At 41.1% G+C, this 18942-nt stretch overlaps 1 protein-coding gene across 9 annotated transcripts in view; it reads right to left on the reverse strand.

Annotated features, from left to right (window-relative positions):
- The window catches only part of LOC144679900 (uncharacterized), a 386990-nt gene that overhangs the window by 158049 nt on the left and 209999 nt on the right, over positions 1 to 18942 (reverse strand). The gene's annotated exons all lie outside the window — the stretch shown is intronic.

Raw genomic sequence — 18942 nt, forward strand, 5'->3', positions numbered from 1 at the left:
TTTTGCCATGCATCATTTTCCAATGCTTCTGGAGATAGGATTGGAAAATTTACTGCAGCCATTTTTCACTCACTCAGTATTTTTTTACTAAGCCTCTGTCTGCGTTTCCTTCGTCCTTTTTCTCTGCAGCCAGTAATTTCACTTGCAGCTTGTGTGTGCTTTTCTTCTGTCCTTTTTGAGCTCTCTCACTTGCAGCCTTTCCATGTTCTTGGGTTCTCAGTGTCTTCTCTGCTCCTTTTGCAGGGTTTAAAAATCTATTTTTTTCTTCACTTCTGTACACCATGTTTCAAGTATAAGGACAGCAGTCATCTTTAGTGTGTGTCTGTGTGAGGTCTTTATTGAACTGATCTTAAGATGTCTGACTCCAGAGGCAGAGTGCCTCATGGCAGAGTCACATGACTATGGCAAGTCAGTACAGTATTGCATTTCCAAAACCCAAACATCACCAATGGCTGCTTTTCCTGTCTTGGCACCATAACCAGCAGAATGCCACAAGGATCAGTCCTTGGAATACATCTTCCTTCTCATCTACATGCTTGGTGAAACCAGCCACATACTAAATCACCTTCCACAAATATATGTTTATGACACCCAACTTCACCACTCAACTACTTTGCTTAACCTCTGTGTCAATGAACTACTTGTCCAATATCCAATCTTGAATAAGTTGAAATTTAAAATTCTCAACAAGTGTATTTAAATCACTGGGCGGCTTGTCTCCTTCCTATTACTTTAGCCATCTTCAAGCGTACAAACCCCCTCCCACCAGTCAACCCCCAATTCTTCTTGACCCATCTCTTTTAATGCTCTCCTTCAAACCTATCCCTTTGACCACGCTTTTCATTACCCCTCCTAAAATCTCCTTGTCTTTTTGCTTCGATTTACCTGAGGCGCTTCGTAGAGACATATTTGGATAAGTTCTTTATTCACAGACTTGGTAATTGAAAGAGCATATAAATTTTAAATGAAAGCAAAATATTGTGGATGCTGGAAACATGAAATAAAAAAAAATGCTGTAAAAACTCAGCAGCTCTGGCAGCATCAGTGGAGAGAGAAACAGAGTTAACGTTTCGAGTCTGTATGACTCTTCTTCAGCTCTGAAGAAGTCATACGGACTCAAAATCTTAACTCTATTTCTCTCTCCACAGATGCTGCCAGACCTGAGTTTTTCCAGCATTTTTTGTATTTAATATATAAATTTTAAAGCTCCTTTTCAATCATGTCTAAAGTTTGCATTTGATGTAGCAGATCCACTGTGCAAATATCATGTCAGGAAGTTTACAGAAGTCTGTGTACTCAAAGTCTTGAAGATTATCAGGTAGTGTTAGAAATATGTTGGAGATTTATAATGATGTGGATTGATTCAATCTTTATTATATTTATACTATCAGTGTCTTGCTGCTTGCATGTAATTACTTTACCTATAAATATATCTATTAGTTTAGCCTAAATGTCATCATGTGGCATTTGTCACCATCTTTGAGTGGGCAGGAAAACATGATGGTCAGCCTGTGTTGTCTCTAATACATGGTAAAAGGGTTAATCCTATATTACACTATCCCATTCACATTACACAATGGTGCGAGTTTCAGGACACCGTTCCTTTTCACAGGACACTTGCCTGTTTATGGTAGACAAGTTATGTTCAAGCAGTGGGAATAAATCTAAAATTTTAACAGAAAATATTGTCCACCTCTACTGCCAGATATGCCACTATTCTAAGAACAGGGAGTCATCTCAGGCATTTTTTTTATTCGTTCATATGTGAGTATCATTGGCTAGGCCAACATTTATTGCCCATCCCTAATTGCCCTTCATTAAGAGTCAACCATATTGCTGTTGGTCTGGAGTCACATGTAGGCCATGTCAGTTAAGGACAGCAAATTTCCTTCCCTAAAGGGCATTAGTGAACCAGATGGGTTTTTACGACAGTCGGCAATGGTCTCATGGTCATCATCAGACTTTTAATTCCAGATTTTTTTTATTAAATTCAAATTCCACCATTTGCCATGGTGGGATTTGAACCCAGGTCCCCAGAGCATTACCAGTCCATTGACAATACCACCATGCCACCACCTCCCGTGGTGGAACAATAGGTGCCATGAGTGCATACACCACATTTCAGGAGTACTTAATACAGTAGTGTAAAATGCTTCGAAGTGTTATATTTATAAGGATTAAAACTTGTTTCTAACTTTCGTCCTACAAAGAACACTAACGGCTGGGCTCATGTGGTGCCCAGAATGCACAAAGATATTTCCTGATATCAAATTATTCTGCATATTGCATACATCTAGTCTCTGCTAATCACTGTTTAAGGCAAGCACTGCACCTGCATATGGTCATTTAGTTTATTTAACATACTGGTACCAACATTAAGCAAACAACACTTAAACTAATGCACTTTTAAGTTGTACAATGTGTTAGGAACTAGAGACCGTTTTAATTAATTTATATTTGTATTTATGGGTGTTAGGAATAAGATATAGCTTTAAGTTTAAGCTATTATTTTATTTGTCTGTTGAGAAAGATGAATCCTGGGTTTGGTTTCATTTTTGAGATTATGTGCAATGGAGCTGAGAAGTCTAAGCTTTGTTTGTATACCTGCATTTTAATGAGGTTTTTATGACCCTTGAAGTGGTTTAGGAAAGCTTGAACAAAATAGGAAGAACTGTGCAGCTGCCTAGCAACAGGGGAGCCCACAGAGACAGAGAAACAGAAAGCAGTTTGAGTTCTGTTGTCTGTGGATACCCCAGGGTGAGGAAGTGGGACATGAGAGAGAACTACAGAGGGCAGATTTCCCAAAAAAACAGAAGTCCCAGAAACCAGGGAGTGGGGACAAAAGAAATTCCCAAGAAGACAGTTAAGTCAAGGAACAAGAACAGGAATCAGGAACAGGTCCTTTTCAATCGAAGTGAAAACAAGGAGCAGAGGGAAAGTCTCCAAATTAAAGTGAGAAAGCTGCAGGCAGCAGTCTTAAAGCAAAATAGGCTTGCGAGAAAAGCCAGAAGGTCCGAACAGACAGCCAAAGGTTGGTGACTCCTTACTACAGTGAAGCATTGGTGTCCTGTTGGCACGGCTGAGTATCTGAGAGAACCCTTGGGAGAAAGACGGAGTTTCACTTGGCTCATGGTGTGACAAGTGCCCGGGGGGAGGTTTGATGAGGGGTCCATAGCATCTGCTTTGGGTGGCTCTGCCACTTTATCTTGGAGTGTGGTGTGTCTGACCACAGGTTGCCTATTGGTTTACATGGGCTGTATACTTATTGTGAACATTAGAGTATAAGATGGATTTTGTAAGTTATTGTTCTTACGAATCTGTAAAGCTATGGTTGTGGGTGAAGGAGTAGTGTAATATAGTTTATCTTTTTCTTGTTTTATAAATGTTTTATTCTTTCGTTAAAAGTTCATCGGCAGACTCTGACTCTGTTCAGTAGCCACCCTCCACATTTCTAAACAAAAAATAGAAGTTAGGATGTATCAAGCCAGGTTCCGCCCAGGGATCTGACTTGTCCAGCAGTAACGTCAGCTGGGATCATAACAAATGTACATCTTCCCAATACTCTTACTTATTAATTTATCTGCTCCCAGTATTAGAGAGAGACATAAAGCCAACAGTGGTCAGGTTTCTTATTCTACAACTCAAAGTGCTCCCTCCAGACAGTTTGGAGAAGTAAAATCTATAACTATATCATTTTTTGCAATACAGGTGGGCATGATATGAAATTTTAGCATCAACCTTAATGTCAGTTAGTAATTCTGAAATACACACCAATTGCAGTCAAAGCAATGCTGTGAACTGAATGACCAGATCTGATCAATATAATTTCTGACTGGCTGACTTTGTTAAGGACAAGCAATCTGCTCATCTATAAAAGCAATATTGGTAGAGCACAGAAGGGCTTTTCCTGCAGGCTGTCCCATGTCTCCCTTGTTTTCCTCATGTATCTTGAGCATAATTAAATGGAGGCAATAAGCTCCCTCCAATGGCTCAGTGGGTATATCATTACCAAATTACTTATCTGATTCAAGAGTTGAGGGAACTCTGTTTTATTTTATTTAAAAGGAAATTTCTCGACTACTGAGCTAAATAGTTACATGTGTACATAAATCCTGAAGATTAAATTTAGAGAGACAGACATGAGCCAAGATAATTGCTGCTAACTTAATGCTCCAAATTTGACAGGATCTGTATCTGTTGTATGTCGGTACTCCCTCTCTCTTTATAAGGTGCTCGACTCGCAGTTTTAGTAGATATCAAACTAATGAGACATTAAAGTCAAACGTAGACACCCAGAAGTTAAGTCCACGCTTGTACCTTTTGGTTGTACCTTTTTGTACCTTTCTATCTTTTTTTTGCCCCCACCGTCACCCCTTACAGGGCCATCTGTTACTTGTTCCATGTTGTCTTTCACACAATGCTACCCTTGTTCTGCTATTATCACATTGTGCTTTCTTACCTTTATGCCACTATCAGCACCTTTTTTAGCACTAACCGCTACCATTAACACTCCCTTTGTCCTTTAGTTCATGACAACTTTTTCAATCCCTCCTTTGTCCCCACCTATTGCTGGCCTTCTATCCAGCTCCACCCGCCCCACCCCCCTTAAACAGTATAAATTTCATCACATTTCCACTTCTTTTCAGCTCTGAAGAAGGGTCATAAACATTAACTCTGTTTCTCTCTCCACAGATGCTGCTAGACCTGCTGAGTTTTTCCAGTATTTTCTGTTTTTGTACCTTTTGGATCTGGGTTTGAATCTAGCCAATTTCTTTCCAATTTACAGAGGGATTTCTTCGCCCCATCACATTTCAGAGGTATTTTTTTGTCCCAGTCATATTTCACAGGGATTCTTCTTCTCTCCTCCCAATTCATTGAGCTACTCCTTTCCTCCTTTCAATTCACAAAGGCAATCTTTTCCCCCCTTCTACAGTTCAGAGACTAATTCCTTTCTCCTCCCTCATAGAAGCTCGGCGGAAAGACAGAGACGCAATGGCCCAAGGCCAGATGGGCTACCAATTTTAGATACCAAGACATTGCCTTGAAAGATACTGATGCATCTGAGAAGAGTGGATTTGGACTGAAAACAGGAGGTAGCCCAGAGCTGAAGGCTTCCCAAACCAAAGCAGGTACACATGTAATTCACAGCAATACAGACAATGTTGAGGAGAACACTGAGCTGGTCCCTGGCAAGCACAAACCTGGAATGAAGAATGAGAGGTGATCTTATTGAAACATAGATTCTGAGGGGGTGGGACAGGGTAGATGCTGAGAGGATGTGTCCACTTGTCGGGGAATCCAGAAATAGGGGGCACAGTTCTAAAATAAGGGGACTTCCATTTAAGGCGCAGATGAAGAGGAATTTCTTCTCGCAATGGGTTGTTAGTGTTTGGAATGCTCTCTCCGAGCAGCAACGGAGGCTGCGTCATTGAATATATTCAAGTCTGAGTTAGCCAGATTTTTGATTGATAAGGGAGGCAGGGGTTATGGGGGACAGGCAGAAAAGTGGAGTTAAGACCACATCAGATCAGCCATGATCTTACTGACTGGTAGAGCAGACTCAAGGGACAAAATAGCCTACTCCTACTCCTATTTCTTATGCTTTATGATCAGGGGTGCAATCACAAATGAGTTTTACCAGCTTCCTGGACTAATCGGATATCTGCAAGCTAGATGGACAGCAGATGTAGACAATTTCCATCCACTCCCACTTATATACAATGATCCTCTAGTGGCCCTCAGAAGCGGCTGCACTAGATAATAATAAAAGAAAAATACTGCAGATGCTGGAAATCTGAAATAAAAGCAGAAAATGCTGGAAAAATTCAGCAGATTTGGCATCATCTGTGGAGAGAGAAACAGAGTTAATGTTTTGAGTCGACTCTTCTTCAGAGCTGAAGGGAAGTAGAAATGTGATGGATTTTATACTGTTTAAGAGGGGGTGGAACAGATGGAGCAAAATAGAAGGTCAGGGATAGGTGGGAGCTAAGGAGAAATTTGACAAAGATGTCATGGACACAGGACAAAGGGAGTATTAAATGGTAGTGTTAAGGGCTAAAGAAGGTGCTGATAATGGCGTAAAGGTAAGACAAGGGTCAGTGCTCTGTGAAAGCAAAACATAAGAAGTTGTGACAGATGGCCCTGTGCAGGAGGGGGTTGGGGGGGAAAAATTGATTAAAAAAGGGGTCAAGATGGAGGAGTCAGTTCATGGTCGGAAGTTGTTGAACCCAATGTTAAGTCCAGAAGGCTGTAAAGTGCCTAATTGGAAGATGAGGTGCTGTTCACCTAGTTTGCGTTGGGCTTCACTGAACATTGCAGCAGGCCAAGGATAGACGCGTGGGCATGAGAGCAAGATGATGTGTTGAAATGGCAAGCGACAGGAAGGTCTGGGTCATGCTTGCAGACTAAGTGAAGGTGTTCTGCAAAGCAGTCACCCAGCCTGCATTTAGTCTCCCCAATGTAAAGGACACTGCATTGGGAGCAGTGAATACAATAGACCAAATTGAAGGAGGTCCAAGTGAATTGCTGCTTCACCTGAAAGGATTGTTTGGGACCTTGGATGGCGAGGGGGGAGAAGGTAAAGGAGCAGGTGTTGCACCTTCTGCGATTGCATGGGAAGGTGCTGTGGGAAGCAGATAAGGAGTTGGGGGTGATGGAGGAGTGGACCAGGGTCTCCCGGAGGGGACGGTCCCTACAGAATGCTAACAAGGGGGCGGTGAGGGGAAGATGTGTTTGATGGTGGCATCATGCTGGATTTGGTGGAAACAGCGGAGGATGATCCTTTGAATGTGGATGCTGGTGGGGTGAAATGTGAGGACATAGGGGACCCTACCATGGTTCTGGGAGGGAGGGGAAGGGGTGAGGGCAAAGGTGTGGGAGATGGGTCGGTTGAGGGCTCTGTCAACCACAGTGGAGGCGGAACCCTCAATTCAGGAAAAGGAAGACATGTCAGAAGCACCGTTTTAGAAGGTAGCATCATTGGAACAGATGTGACGGAGGTGGAGGAACTGAGAGTATGAGATGGAGTCCTTACAGGTGTGAGGAGCTGTAGTTGAGGTAGCTGTGTGAGTGGGTGGGCTTGTAATGAATATTGGTAGACAGTTTATTACCAGAAATGGAGACAGAGAGGTCAAGGGAAGGGAAATGTCAGAGATGGGCCATGTAAAGGTAAGAGAGGGGTGCAAATTGAAAGCAAAATTGATGTTTTTTGGGTCTCCATTCACAATCCTGTTCTACAAGATCTGCTTTGTCCCATCTTCCCAGTGAGCAAATTATAAGTATAACATGATGTTCTATCGCACACTGGTGCAGCAAGTGGGCCTCAAGAACGACTTTTTGCAGAAAGTTGGCAAGTATTCCTTCCATATGTGTCGTATCAAAAGAATGCGTCTGAGAAAAGTGCTTTACAGAAAGCAACCTACGTACATCCACTCTGTTTTACATATTATCAAGATTACTACAATCTATGCACACATCCAAGATTACTACAATCTATGCACACTGTCTGTCCTTCATAGTACGATTAATCATAGATGATTACATTAGTTCAGCTGTTGCATAAACTTCAGAACCAATTTCAGCTTCTCCCCATAGCTCAATTTGATAACGCTTTTTGGTTCTTTCAGTTATTCCAAAAGTTAAAAAAAGTTCCAGCTGGATGCAATGGTAATATTTACCCTATGAAATTTTGGTATTTGCATTTGCTACTAACAGTCAGTATTGAGATATGAGCTAAAGCTCAAACACACATAGAAACTATATCTATCTATATCTATATTTACACATACAAAGGGTATAAACCATAGGATTTGTACCAACTTAAAAGGACAGGCAGCCACAATACGCTTACAGCCGCAAGTTTGCTGGCACACTTGTTAACAGATGGGAAGAAAGAGTTGGTAGCATCATAACCAAACATAGGCACACCATCCAGCAGAAATCACTCAATGCCGATTGACAACAACTGAGTTTCTTTTCTACGTGACATGTAAACAATGTGAAATTTGTCAATTAAAATCAACTGTGCTACTTGCACCATGCCCCTGATTTTCAGTGTCCTAAAACAATGAGCTCCATAAAGTTCATCTTCTAAAGCACAGCTTCCTTTCCTCTGTCTCCCTGTGAATGGTTTATAGTTTTGGTCCATCAGGCATTTAAAGCAACCAGTCCAGGTGCTACAATAAAAGTCATTCAAAATTGGCATATTTTGTTAAGATAATTAACAAGAAAAAACTATTTCTATTTAAAACAACTTTAAGTTAATTGGGGAAAATGGGATTTTCTTAAACACAGCGAGTTGCTATGATCTTGCATTCACTGCCTGAAAAGGTGCTGGAAGCAGATACAACACACCAACTTTCGAAAGGAACTGGATATTGTATGCTTGAAAAGCAGAAATTTGCGGAGTATGGGAAAAGAGCAGGGAATGGAACTAATTGGATAGCTCTTTGAAAGAGCCACTATGAGGTTGAGAATCAAATGGCCTCTTTAGGTACTGTATCATTCTATTCGTCAGAGAATTAGTCGCTAAAGGCCATAAATTTAACATCACCAGCAAAATAACAAAGGGAGCAGTTAGGAGGGTTGTTAAGAACTTGAATAGCCTACCAGTGATGGAAGCAGGGTCTATAATGTATTTTAAAGCAGAAATTGATTTTTTTCATTTAAAGGGACATGTAATGAGGACCAAGTGAATAGCTCTTTCAGAGAGCCTGGCATGATGGGATGAATGGCCATTTTCAGTGCTGCAATTGCTTGAAAATAGCTTTTGTACAGTTTGCACACTGGGAATTAACTATACTGAAAACTTTAGGGTACTCATATTTTCCCATGCCAGTCATTTCCAAACCTTAACCCTGCTTTTTGGGCTATGAGGCTATGACTGGAGCAGAGACAATCAACTTTTAAGGATAGGATAGATATGAAGTTGAAAAGGGATATGAAAATAGATGGGGCATGCAAGATTTGAATTGCTGGAGGATGAGCAATACAGACAGGATGGACCCAATGGCTGTTTCTGTGTTGTAATTTCTATGCAATGCTAAGAATATACAAACGTATGAATTAGGAGCAGGAGTCAGCCACTCGGCCCCCTCAAGCCTGCTCTGCCAATCAACATAATCATGGCTGATCTGATTGCAACCTCAACTCCTTATTCCCATCTATCCCCGATAACCTTTCACCTACTTGCTTATCAAGAATCTATCTACTTCTGCCTTAAAAATATTCAGACTCTGCTTCCACTACCTTTTGAGGAAGAGAGTTCCAAAGACTCATAATCCTCAGAAAAAAAAATTCTCCTCTGCTCTGTCCCAAATGGGCAATCCCTTATTTTTAAATTGTGACCCCTAGTACTAGATTATCCCACAAGAGGAAACATCCTTTCCACATTGATCCTGTCAAGGCCCCTCAGGATTTTACATGCTTCAATGGAATCACCTCTTAGTCTTCTAAACTTCAGCAGATACAAGTCTAGTCTGACCAACTCTTCCTCATAAGACAACCATTCCAATCCAGGAATTAAGTAAAATTGTTATTATAGAGTTGATCTTCAGACAACTTTCCTTATTGGAAACATTTAACTTTATTTACCAGACAGCAGCAGCAACTACAGGGGTCCATCAAGCTCCATAACTAAAGCAGCACTCTCCCATAGAGGTTCCCCGTGCTGTTAACACATTGGTTTACACAGATCATCTGATCTTAAAGCACATTCTTAAAGTTACAGTCCTACATTTCCCAAAACTATAATTACTACATTCCTTCCCCTTTAACTTTTCTGTACATTTTGTATTTACAAGGATATTTATCTCATGACATTAGAATATTTACACAGATCATGAAATTACAAGTTCAGTCTTTCAGGTGGTTTCCTGATCCATGTGGAACGTCCCAGCTCCACATCTTCAGATTCTTTTGTAGGAAACACATTCTCTGGAACCGCATTAACACCATTATGCACATACAGTTCAGTGTCTTCCACTCCAATAGAGACATCAGGCATGTCTGTCCTTGGTTGAGTAACTTCAACAGGAGCCACTGGTTCAGCAATGGTTACAGGTGGAGCATCATTTTGTATGGGGGGTCTCTCTTTTTCTTAAATCAGCCACATGCTTATGGGTGATCTGGCCCTCCACATCCATGTGGTACGACAACAGTCCGGTCACAGAACTTACTTTACCAGGCAACCACTTTGGTCCTCCACCAAAATTCTTTACATATACTGCTTCTCCAATAGTAAATTGTCGCTCACAACTGGAAGATTTCGGATAAGTTTAATTTAATCTCCTTTAACCAATCACGCCCTAGAAGGCTTGGCCCTTCACCTTCTACCACCATCACTAGTAACTGTCCCGAATGGTGCCTATCATCAAAGTTGCTCTGGTGATACATTTTACATGGATTTCTTCGCCTGTGTACGTTTTCAACTTGGCAGATGTTTGTTCCAATCTTAATTGTTGATCACCTTTATTTAAATGTCTGAAAGTGTGTCCTCCTATTACAGCAGTAGAAGCACCCATGTCTACTTCTATTTTTAATGGTTTACCATTCACTTACACTGTAACAAATATTGGCTCTGTCTTCCCAACTTTTATGTTGAATAATGAATAAATGTCAGAATTGGTTGTTTCTGGCTTTTCTGCACTATAGACTTCATTGGACTTCATTTGCTGTTTGGAGGCCTGTTTAAATCTCACTTTGCGCTGTCTCATTAGGCGTCCACTTCTGTGACAAAAATAACATTCTACTTTTTTAAATTGCCAATCGCTAGAAGATTGATTGCTTCCACTTCGACAAAAATTAGTTTTCTGTTTAGTTGTTAAGCTGTTTCATCTCATTTTTTGGTTAGCAAGGGCTTGGGTTGAAAATGCCCCTTAACGAGGTCTACTAATTCATTGGTCTTTGAATCTGGGACAGTGTCAAGCTTCGAATTAAACTGTAGGTCTTGCTCCCACAAATATTCAGGAGGATCGATCTCCTCTTTTCCTCCCCCGTGATTTTGTTTATTTGAAAGATGAAGGCAAGACACTCTATGTATTGAGATCAATCGTCTTTTTCTGGCTCAAAGCGATCGATTCTGCCAAATTGTGGCATTTCGGATATCTTCTTTTATTTTTAATGAACTTAGCTACTCACAATCGCTGGGCGAGGTACAGCACCAAATCTGATTTATTCTCATCGCTAGTTTGTTATGGAATTGATCTTCAGACAACTTATCTTAGTGGAAACATTTAACTTTATTTACAAGACAGAAGCAACAACCACATGTGTGCATCAAACTCCATAACTAAAGAAGAACTCTCCTGTAGAGGTTCCCCACACTGCTAACACATTGGTTTACACAGATCTTCCAGAACAGGATTATTGTTAAAGCCCAAGTCAAACATTCCCCAAAACTATAATTACTACGCTTGTCTTTACCTGCTAATAATAGGAAAGGTTTTTATTTACTTTTTTTAATATAATTCAAAATGTCAAACAGAAGGAAAGTGGATTGGATGCAAGTCCTGCATCCATGTGGAGTTGAGAGGTTTTGTGCATTACTTACTATTACAGTGTTCACCAAAATCCTGGTCACAACCTACAATTTACTTTGGATTTAAAAAATTAATTGATTGCTATATTCAGAATCAAAGAAACATTAAAGTCCCTTTAGCAGACCAAAATAAGAAAAGTTAGTGGTCTGCTGATAGTAATTACAATTGTTAGGATCGTACAGGAATACTTTTCCTCCAATTCCAAAAGTGCAAATTTTTTGATAACTCTGCGGCTGTCAATCTCCCTTACGAAGGTAATTATCAGAGCCATTGGTTACATGAATAAAAGCAATTGAATCACTAGAGGCTATCACCAGGAAAATAATAAAATACCAATAGCATATTCTTCAATGGACACTCAGGAGTGTTTTTTGCAGTGAGTCAGAAGAAGCTGAATAGAGGAATCAGGGCAAATTAAAATACTACAAATTCCTGGAACATATTTTAGATTCAATAATCTGAGCAGGTACAGCACAGATTCAACACAAAGGAAAGATGCCACTCCACTGATAAGATAGAGCAAAATTCCCTCTACACTGTCCCATTAGACACTCCTAGGACAAGTAAAACATGCGTTAGATACAGAATAAAAGTCTCTCTATGTCCAATCACAGGACAACGCCAACTTAACTAAAAATATTGCAAATTTGCAGTTTGTGTTGTGCCAAGCCGACACACATATTAATACGGGGAGCTAAAATCTCACCAGAAACTCCCTCCTGCCCTCATTACATTCTGTTCAAAATCCTCTAATTATCTAAAAGAAGCCTGCTGCAGTCTGTGGCTAAAAGTATGTTCAACAGAGCTGCAGAGAAATACAAAAGGTCACACAATTAAGGTCTACAAATAACAAATAAGACTAATACTAAGAACCTACGAAAATGATGGATATGAAAAGGCCAACTGGCTCAATCTGGCCTATTACATATAGACATGGTTTTTTTAAACTATTCATTCACAGGATGTGGGCATTGCATGCAAGATCAGAATTTATTGCTTATACCGTTTTCTTTTTGGTTTTTTTTGCCTTTTTAATGCATGATGATACAGGCATTCCTTACCAAATTGAGCCATGTGAAATCATCTCTCTATTGTCCAAACACCAAAAATACACAGTATTTGATACAAGTGGACTTCTTTACAGGCAGATCAAGTGTCTGCAGAAAGTATCACGAGCCCAGCACCAGTTGGCTGTGTGAATCAAAATGGATTTAAATTTCTAAATTGATACATCATTAAAATAATTTACCAGAAATGCTGGTGCACGTAAAGTCCATGACCCACCCTGCTGCTGCCAATGCCTGTCTATCTGTCTCTCTCCTCTGCCTTTGTCTTGTGTCTGGCTCTTTCTCTCTCCCTCCCTCTGTGTTTTTCTTTCTTTGTCAGTCTGTCTTTCTGTCTCTCTCTAATCCCTCCAAAAAACTACGAAAGTTACAACTTCAGTGAGTGCCTGTGGCAAGGGAACTACAATTTTTGTTCTTGCTCCAAATCACTATCAATGATTCCTGTTGGAGAGTGCATTTGTTTGTGAATGTCAAGTCAATATTTTAGCTAGAGCTCAGCTGTGATGCTGCAACCTCAGCCAAACTGTCTGTTGACACATATCTTCAAGGTTCACACATAAGCAACTAGTATCCAAAGAATTGTACACAAGGAAGGAGTAGTCAACCTCCAAAGGAAAAGGGTGGGAGGCTAAAAGAGAAAGTCAAGATATTGGGCAGAAATAAAACTAGGAAAGAATATAGATAACTCAGCAAGCAGTGGTTATGTGATGCTAAGTTTGCAAAACTTGTCAACTATATTATGAAGGGGAAACTGAGAAAGATAGTTTGCGGTTTTCAGCTGAAAGAAGTTAAAGTAGAAAAGCACACAGTGGGTTTTTCAGCATAGCCAGCACTAGACATCACTTGTGGCTCAGTGGTAGCACTCTCATCTCTATGTCAATAGGTCATGAGTTCATGTCCCATATGAGCACATAATCTAGGCTGACATACCAAGGGCCACACTGTCAGAGATGCCATCTTACAGATGAGACATTAAAATGAGGCCCTGTTTACCCTATCAAGTAGGTGTAAAAATCTCATGGTATTATTTCAAAAAAGATCAGAAGAGTTCTCCCATGTGTTCTGGCCAACATTTATCCTGCAACCGGTACTAGTAAAAAGCAGAGTAGCTGCTCATTATCATACTGTTTGTGGATCCTTGATGTGTGCAAATTACCAGCCATGTTCCCACATTACAACAGCGACTACGCTTCAAAAGCTATCAGCTACACTTGGGAAATTGAGATTGTGATAGGTACTATATAAATGTAAGTCTTTCTTTCCTTTTTTCTCAGAGGGAAAGGAGTATAGTACAGTCTATCCATAATTCAGCTGGAGCAAGAGTAAAGTTTAGGATTTGTCCAAAACAATTACAATAAGTTTCCCCTCCTCTTTGCTCCAATTCAATCCCCTTCTCAGTCCTCCCTCCAATTATTTCTCAATCCTCTAATTACACGGCAGAAATTATAGCCCTACCACTGCTTTGCTTCATTATGGAAACAAGCCACATAAATTTTGCCTTTGAGACACGCAGATACTGCCAGCAAGTCAACATATCTGCTGTGCAGGACACAAATAAACTGAGAAATGAATTTGAGGAGGTTAAAAGATTAAACCACAAAAAACGTTTTTGGGAGGAAAGATGAAAGCGGACACACCGATTATAGTTACACCATGTAAAAAAATCTCATTTAATTATGAACTCACTTACCAAACCACATGTTTTACAGTCTCTACCCATCCTCTCCAGGATGATACCAGATATATGAGGGACTTAAGTGGAGAGATTGGAGAAGCTGGAATTATTCTCCTTCGAGCAGGGAAGGCCAAGGAGAGACCTATTAAAGCTATTCTATTTGAGAAGTTTGTAGGGAGAAATTATTTCCACTGGCAAGTGGGTCAATAACCAAAGGTCATGGATTTCAATTAACTGTCAACAGAACTAGGGGAGAATTTTTTCACACAGACGGATGTTAGGGTGTGGACTCCACTATCTGAAAGGGCGGTGCAATCACATCCATATAAAAATTCAAAAGGCAACTGGACATGTATTGAAGATGTCTAATTTGCAGGGTTATGAGGAAAAAGCTGGGGTTGGACTGGGGTTGGGGTTGCACCTCATCTTCCGACTAGGCACTTTACAGCCTTCCAGACTGAATATTGAGTTCAACAATTTTAGATCATGAACTCTCTCCTTCATCTCCAACCCCTTTCCGATTCCCCCCCTTTTTTTCCCAATAATTAATATAGATTTTTCTTTTCCCACCTACTTACATTATTTTTAAATGTATTTCCATCCATTGTTTTATCTCTACCTTTTAGACTTTTTTGATTCCTTCACCCCACCCCACCCGGGCTATCTGTACCTTGCTTGTCCTGCTTTCTACCCTTAATTAGCACATTCCTCAGATAATATCACCGCCTTCAACACCTCTTTGTCCCTTTGTCTGTGACATCTTTTGGTTATCTCCACCTATCACTGGCCCTCTATCCAGCTCTACTTCTCTCACCCCCCCTTAAACTAGCTTATATTTCACCTCTCTTCTATTTTTACTTAGTTCTGTTGAAGGGTCATTCGGACTTGAAACGTTAACTGTGCTCCTCTCTGCAGATGCTACCAGACCTGCTGAGTTTTTCCAGGTATTTTTGTTTTTGTTTTGGACTAAATTGGACAGCTCTGTTTAAACAAAAAAAGGCACAAGCACAACAGGCCAAATGGACTCCTTCTGCGCTGTAGGATTCCAATATGGAACATTTGGAGGGGCTCAGTGGGTGATAAAGCCCCACCAGCTGTATGTCCTGAGTAAAGTTGTGTCCCCTGTGTCCCCTTGGGTTAGCATCAAGCGATAAGCTGCAAACAGTACCCCAAAGCCCTCCCACCATCAGACAGGACATAAATATATCACTGACATGTTGGCCTCTGTACATCTTCTATGCTGTTAAGATTCCAGACAAGACAGAAGTTACTCTGCACTATTGTACTTGCATGAGTCAGAAAAAGACAGATACAGAACTACTTCCACTGGTAGCAATGTCATAACATAAAAGAGGGTACTGTTTTTAAAAATAGAGTTCATCCTGTACAATGCATTACATAAAAACAATCTGAGCTTCCCAAGGGGATTAAAATGATGCAAGTTACTCATTCATCAATGAGTAGCTCTGCTCATAATTGTAAACTAAATATCTTAGCTACATCTGGTATGGGGAAAAGTGAGGGGGTAACTTTCTAATGGAGATAACTTTGAAGCTTAACACATCATAGATCCACGACCACAATATTCTCCAATTAGAGGTACTCACTGACAAATTAGTTCTCTTCTACAAACTTTTGTTTAAAAGTATGAGAATGACTCTCAATTTGCCGGGAAAATGGCAGGCTGTGAAAGAGCACATATGGTAATGCGTAAATCATCCCAAAACTTGTGGCAAGAAAGAGTCCCCCAAGTATCACAAGTTGCTGGATGATTTGCACTGCTGTGTCATAACTTCAGAAAAATGGCATCTTGCCCATAACACCTTAAATGGCATCTTGCCCATTAAATTTACTACTGAAAGTCTAGTAACTAATAGTGCAATTACCCTTTTAATGAGACGATAATTATTAATAAATAAATCTCTGTGGCCCAGAAAGAGAACAATTAAAAGTATGGCGTCTCATTCTTTGATGTAGTAAATTGTGTTGGAGATTTTAAAAATTACATTTTAAACATTTACGTATCTTCTTTTTTGTTTTTTTAATTGGGGGAGATGGTGACATAATGGTAACGTCACTCGGCTAGTAATCCAGGGGCCCGGGTTCTAACGGGGACTTGAGTTCAAATCCAACCGCGGCAGCTGATGGAATTTAAATTCAATTAATAAATCTGGAATATAAAGCTAGTCTCAGTACTGGCACCATGAAACTATCATCAACTGTTGTAAAAGGGAAGGAAATCTGCCATCCTTACCTGGTCTGGCCTAGATGTGACTCGAGACCCACAGTAATGTGGTTGACTCTTAACTGTCCTCTGAAATAGCCTAGCAAGCCACTCAGTTATAGAGACAGGGAACAAATGCTGGCCTTGCCAGCAGCGCCCACATTCCATGCAAGAATAAAGAAAAAAAATTCTCTTGCCTAATCTGCTCCTTCATTCACTCTCTATTTCTCTTTCCGTACCTGATTTGACACTGAACTTATTCACTCTACTTTAGTCTCTGTTACTTCTCAATCCTTTAATCTCATTTTTTTTTTCATTCATTCATGGGGTGTGGGTGTCTCTGGCTAGGCCAGCTTTCATTGCCCATCCCTAATTTCCCATGAGAAGATGGTGGTGAGCTATCTTCTTGAGCTGCTGCAAGTCCATGTGGTGTAGGTACACCCACAATGCTGTAAGGGAGGGAGTTCCATGATTTTGACCCAGCGGCAGTGAAGGAATGGTGATATATTTCCAAGTCAGGGTGGTGAGTGGCTTGGAGGCAAATTTGCAGGTGATGGGGTTCCCATGTGACAGCTGTCCTTGTCCTTCGAGATGGTAGCGGTCGTGGGTTTGGAAGGTGCTGTCTAAAGAGTCATTGGTGAAGGAGATACACTGTCAGTGCCGTCATTCACCAAGGTCCTACATAGGCCCTCACTGAGCAGTTGTCAACTCACAATTAAAAGTGAAAAAGTTGCGAGCTGAAGGGTGCAGGGACAAAATCCAACTAACCAGGACATGCTCCAGCAAATTCTGGTCTGATATTTTATACAAGCTTTCTTGATTTAAAAAAATGTTTAGAGACAACTCAAGCAGGATTTTTTTTTTGGAAAAATATACTTTATTCATAAAATATCTGAAAGAACATTACACAACATTTCTAAAAAACATCACAAAAAGTGGATTCATATTCAACTTTTCCACATAGACCATGAGGTGCTTCCATACAATCAATGAACATTACAGACGTTTCAATATGGTCCTTACAGGCAGTCGGACAGCGCAATGGTATTCAAGTTATCGACATAGATCATGTTGCACTCTGAGATGCTTCAATATAATTATGATACATTTGGTTTTCACTACATACATTCCTTGTGAGTCATACAGCCCGAGGGGGTCTATACAATTCCCAGCCCCTCGATGCACTATGGCTGAAATGTCTTAGACAGAGACCTTTCTCCATTGCACCTTTGAGGCGGCTGCCACAAGCTTTAGTGCATCCCTCAGCACGTAGTCCTGGACCCTGGAATGTGCCAGGCTGCAACACTTGATCGAGGACAACTCTTTGCACTGGAAGACCAACAGGTTTCGGGCAGACCAAAGAGCGTCTTTCACCGAGTTGATGATCCTCCAGCTGCAGTTGGTGTGTATCCCTGGGAACAGCTCATGGAGCAGAGAGTCCTGTGTCATGGAACTGCTCGGGATGAGCCTCGACAAAAACCGCTGCATCTCTCTCCAGACCTTCTTTGCAAAGGCATATTCCACAAGAAGGTGAACAATGGTCTCTTCCCCACCACAGCCAACTCAAGGGCAATGTGCGGAGGGGGTGAGACTCCTGACGTGTAGGAAGGATCTTACGGGGAGGGCCTTTCTCACCACAAGCCAAGCTACATCCCCCCCCAAACCAGATTATATTTCACCTCTCTTCTATTTTTAGTTAGTTCTGTTGAAGGGTCATTCGGACTCGAAACGTTAACTGTGCTCCTATCCGCCGATGCTGCCAGACCTGCTGAGTTTTTCCAGGTATTTTAGTTTTTGTTTTGGATTTCCAGCATCCGCAGTTTTTTTGCTTTTAGCTTACATCTTGGTGCTTGTTGGAAAGTTCTGGCGATGAGGCATTCTGACAAATAACTGCTCGGGGAACCATCCAACAGGATCCACCGTCTCTTTTTCCCTCAGGGCCTCTGGGACATTACGTGCCGAACACTGCCTGATGGACTTGTGATCAAAGGTGTTTCTCTGCATAAATTTTCCCACGAAGGACAGGTGGCATGGCATGGTCCAACTACTTGGAGCGTTCCACAGCAGCATGGCCAGACCCATCCTTTGCAACACCAGGGCAAGGTGGAACCTCAGCACGTAATGACACTTGGTGTTTGCGTACCAAGGGTCTACACAGACCTTGATGCAGCCACACACAAAGGTGGCCATCAGGATGAGGGCGATGTTGGGAATGTTTTTCTTCCCCCTTTATCTAAAGGCTTGTACATCGTGTCCCTGTGAACACAATCCATTTTCAACCTCCAGATAAAGCGAAAGATGGCTCGGGTGATTGCCACCGCGCAGCAGTGAGGAATGGGCCAGACCTGCAACACCTAGAGTGCCTCACGCCTGATGACCAGGTTCTTACCCGCAATGGAGAGGGAGCGTCACTCCTACATGCCCAGTTTTCTTTCCACCATA

The sequence above is a fragment of the Cetorhinus maximus genome, chromosome 4 (assembly GCF_964194155.1).
Source record: "Cetorhinus maximus chromosome 4, sCetMax3.hap1.1, whole genome shotgun sequence".
Taxonomy (NCBI): Eukaryota; Metazoa; Chordata; class Chondrichthyes; order Lamniformes; family Cetorhinidae; genus Cetorhinus; species Cetorhinus maximus.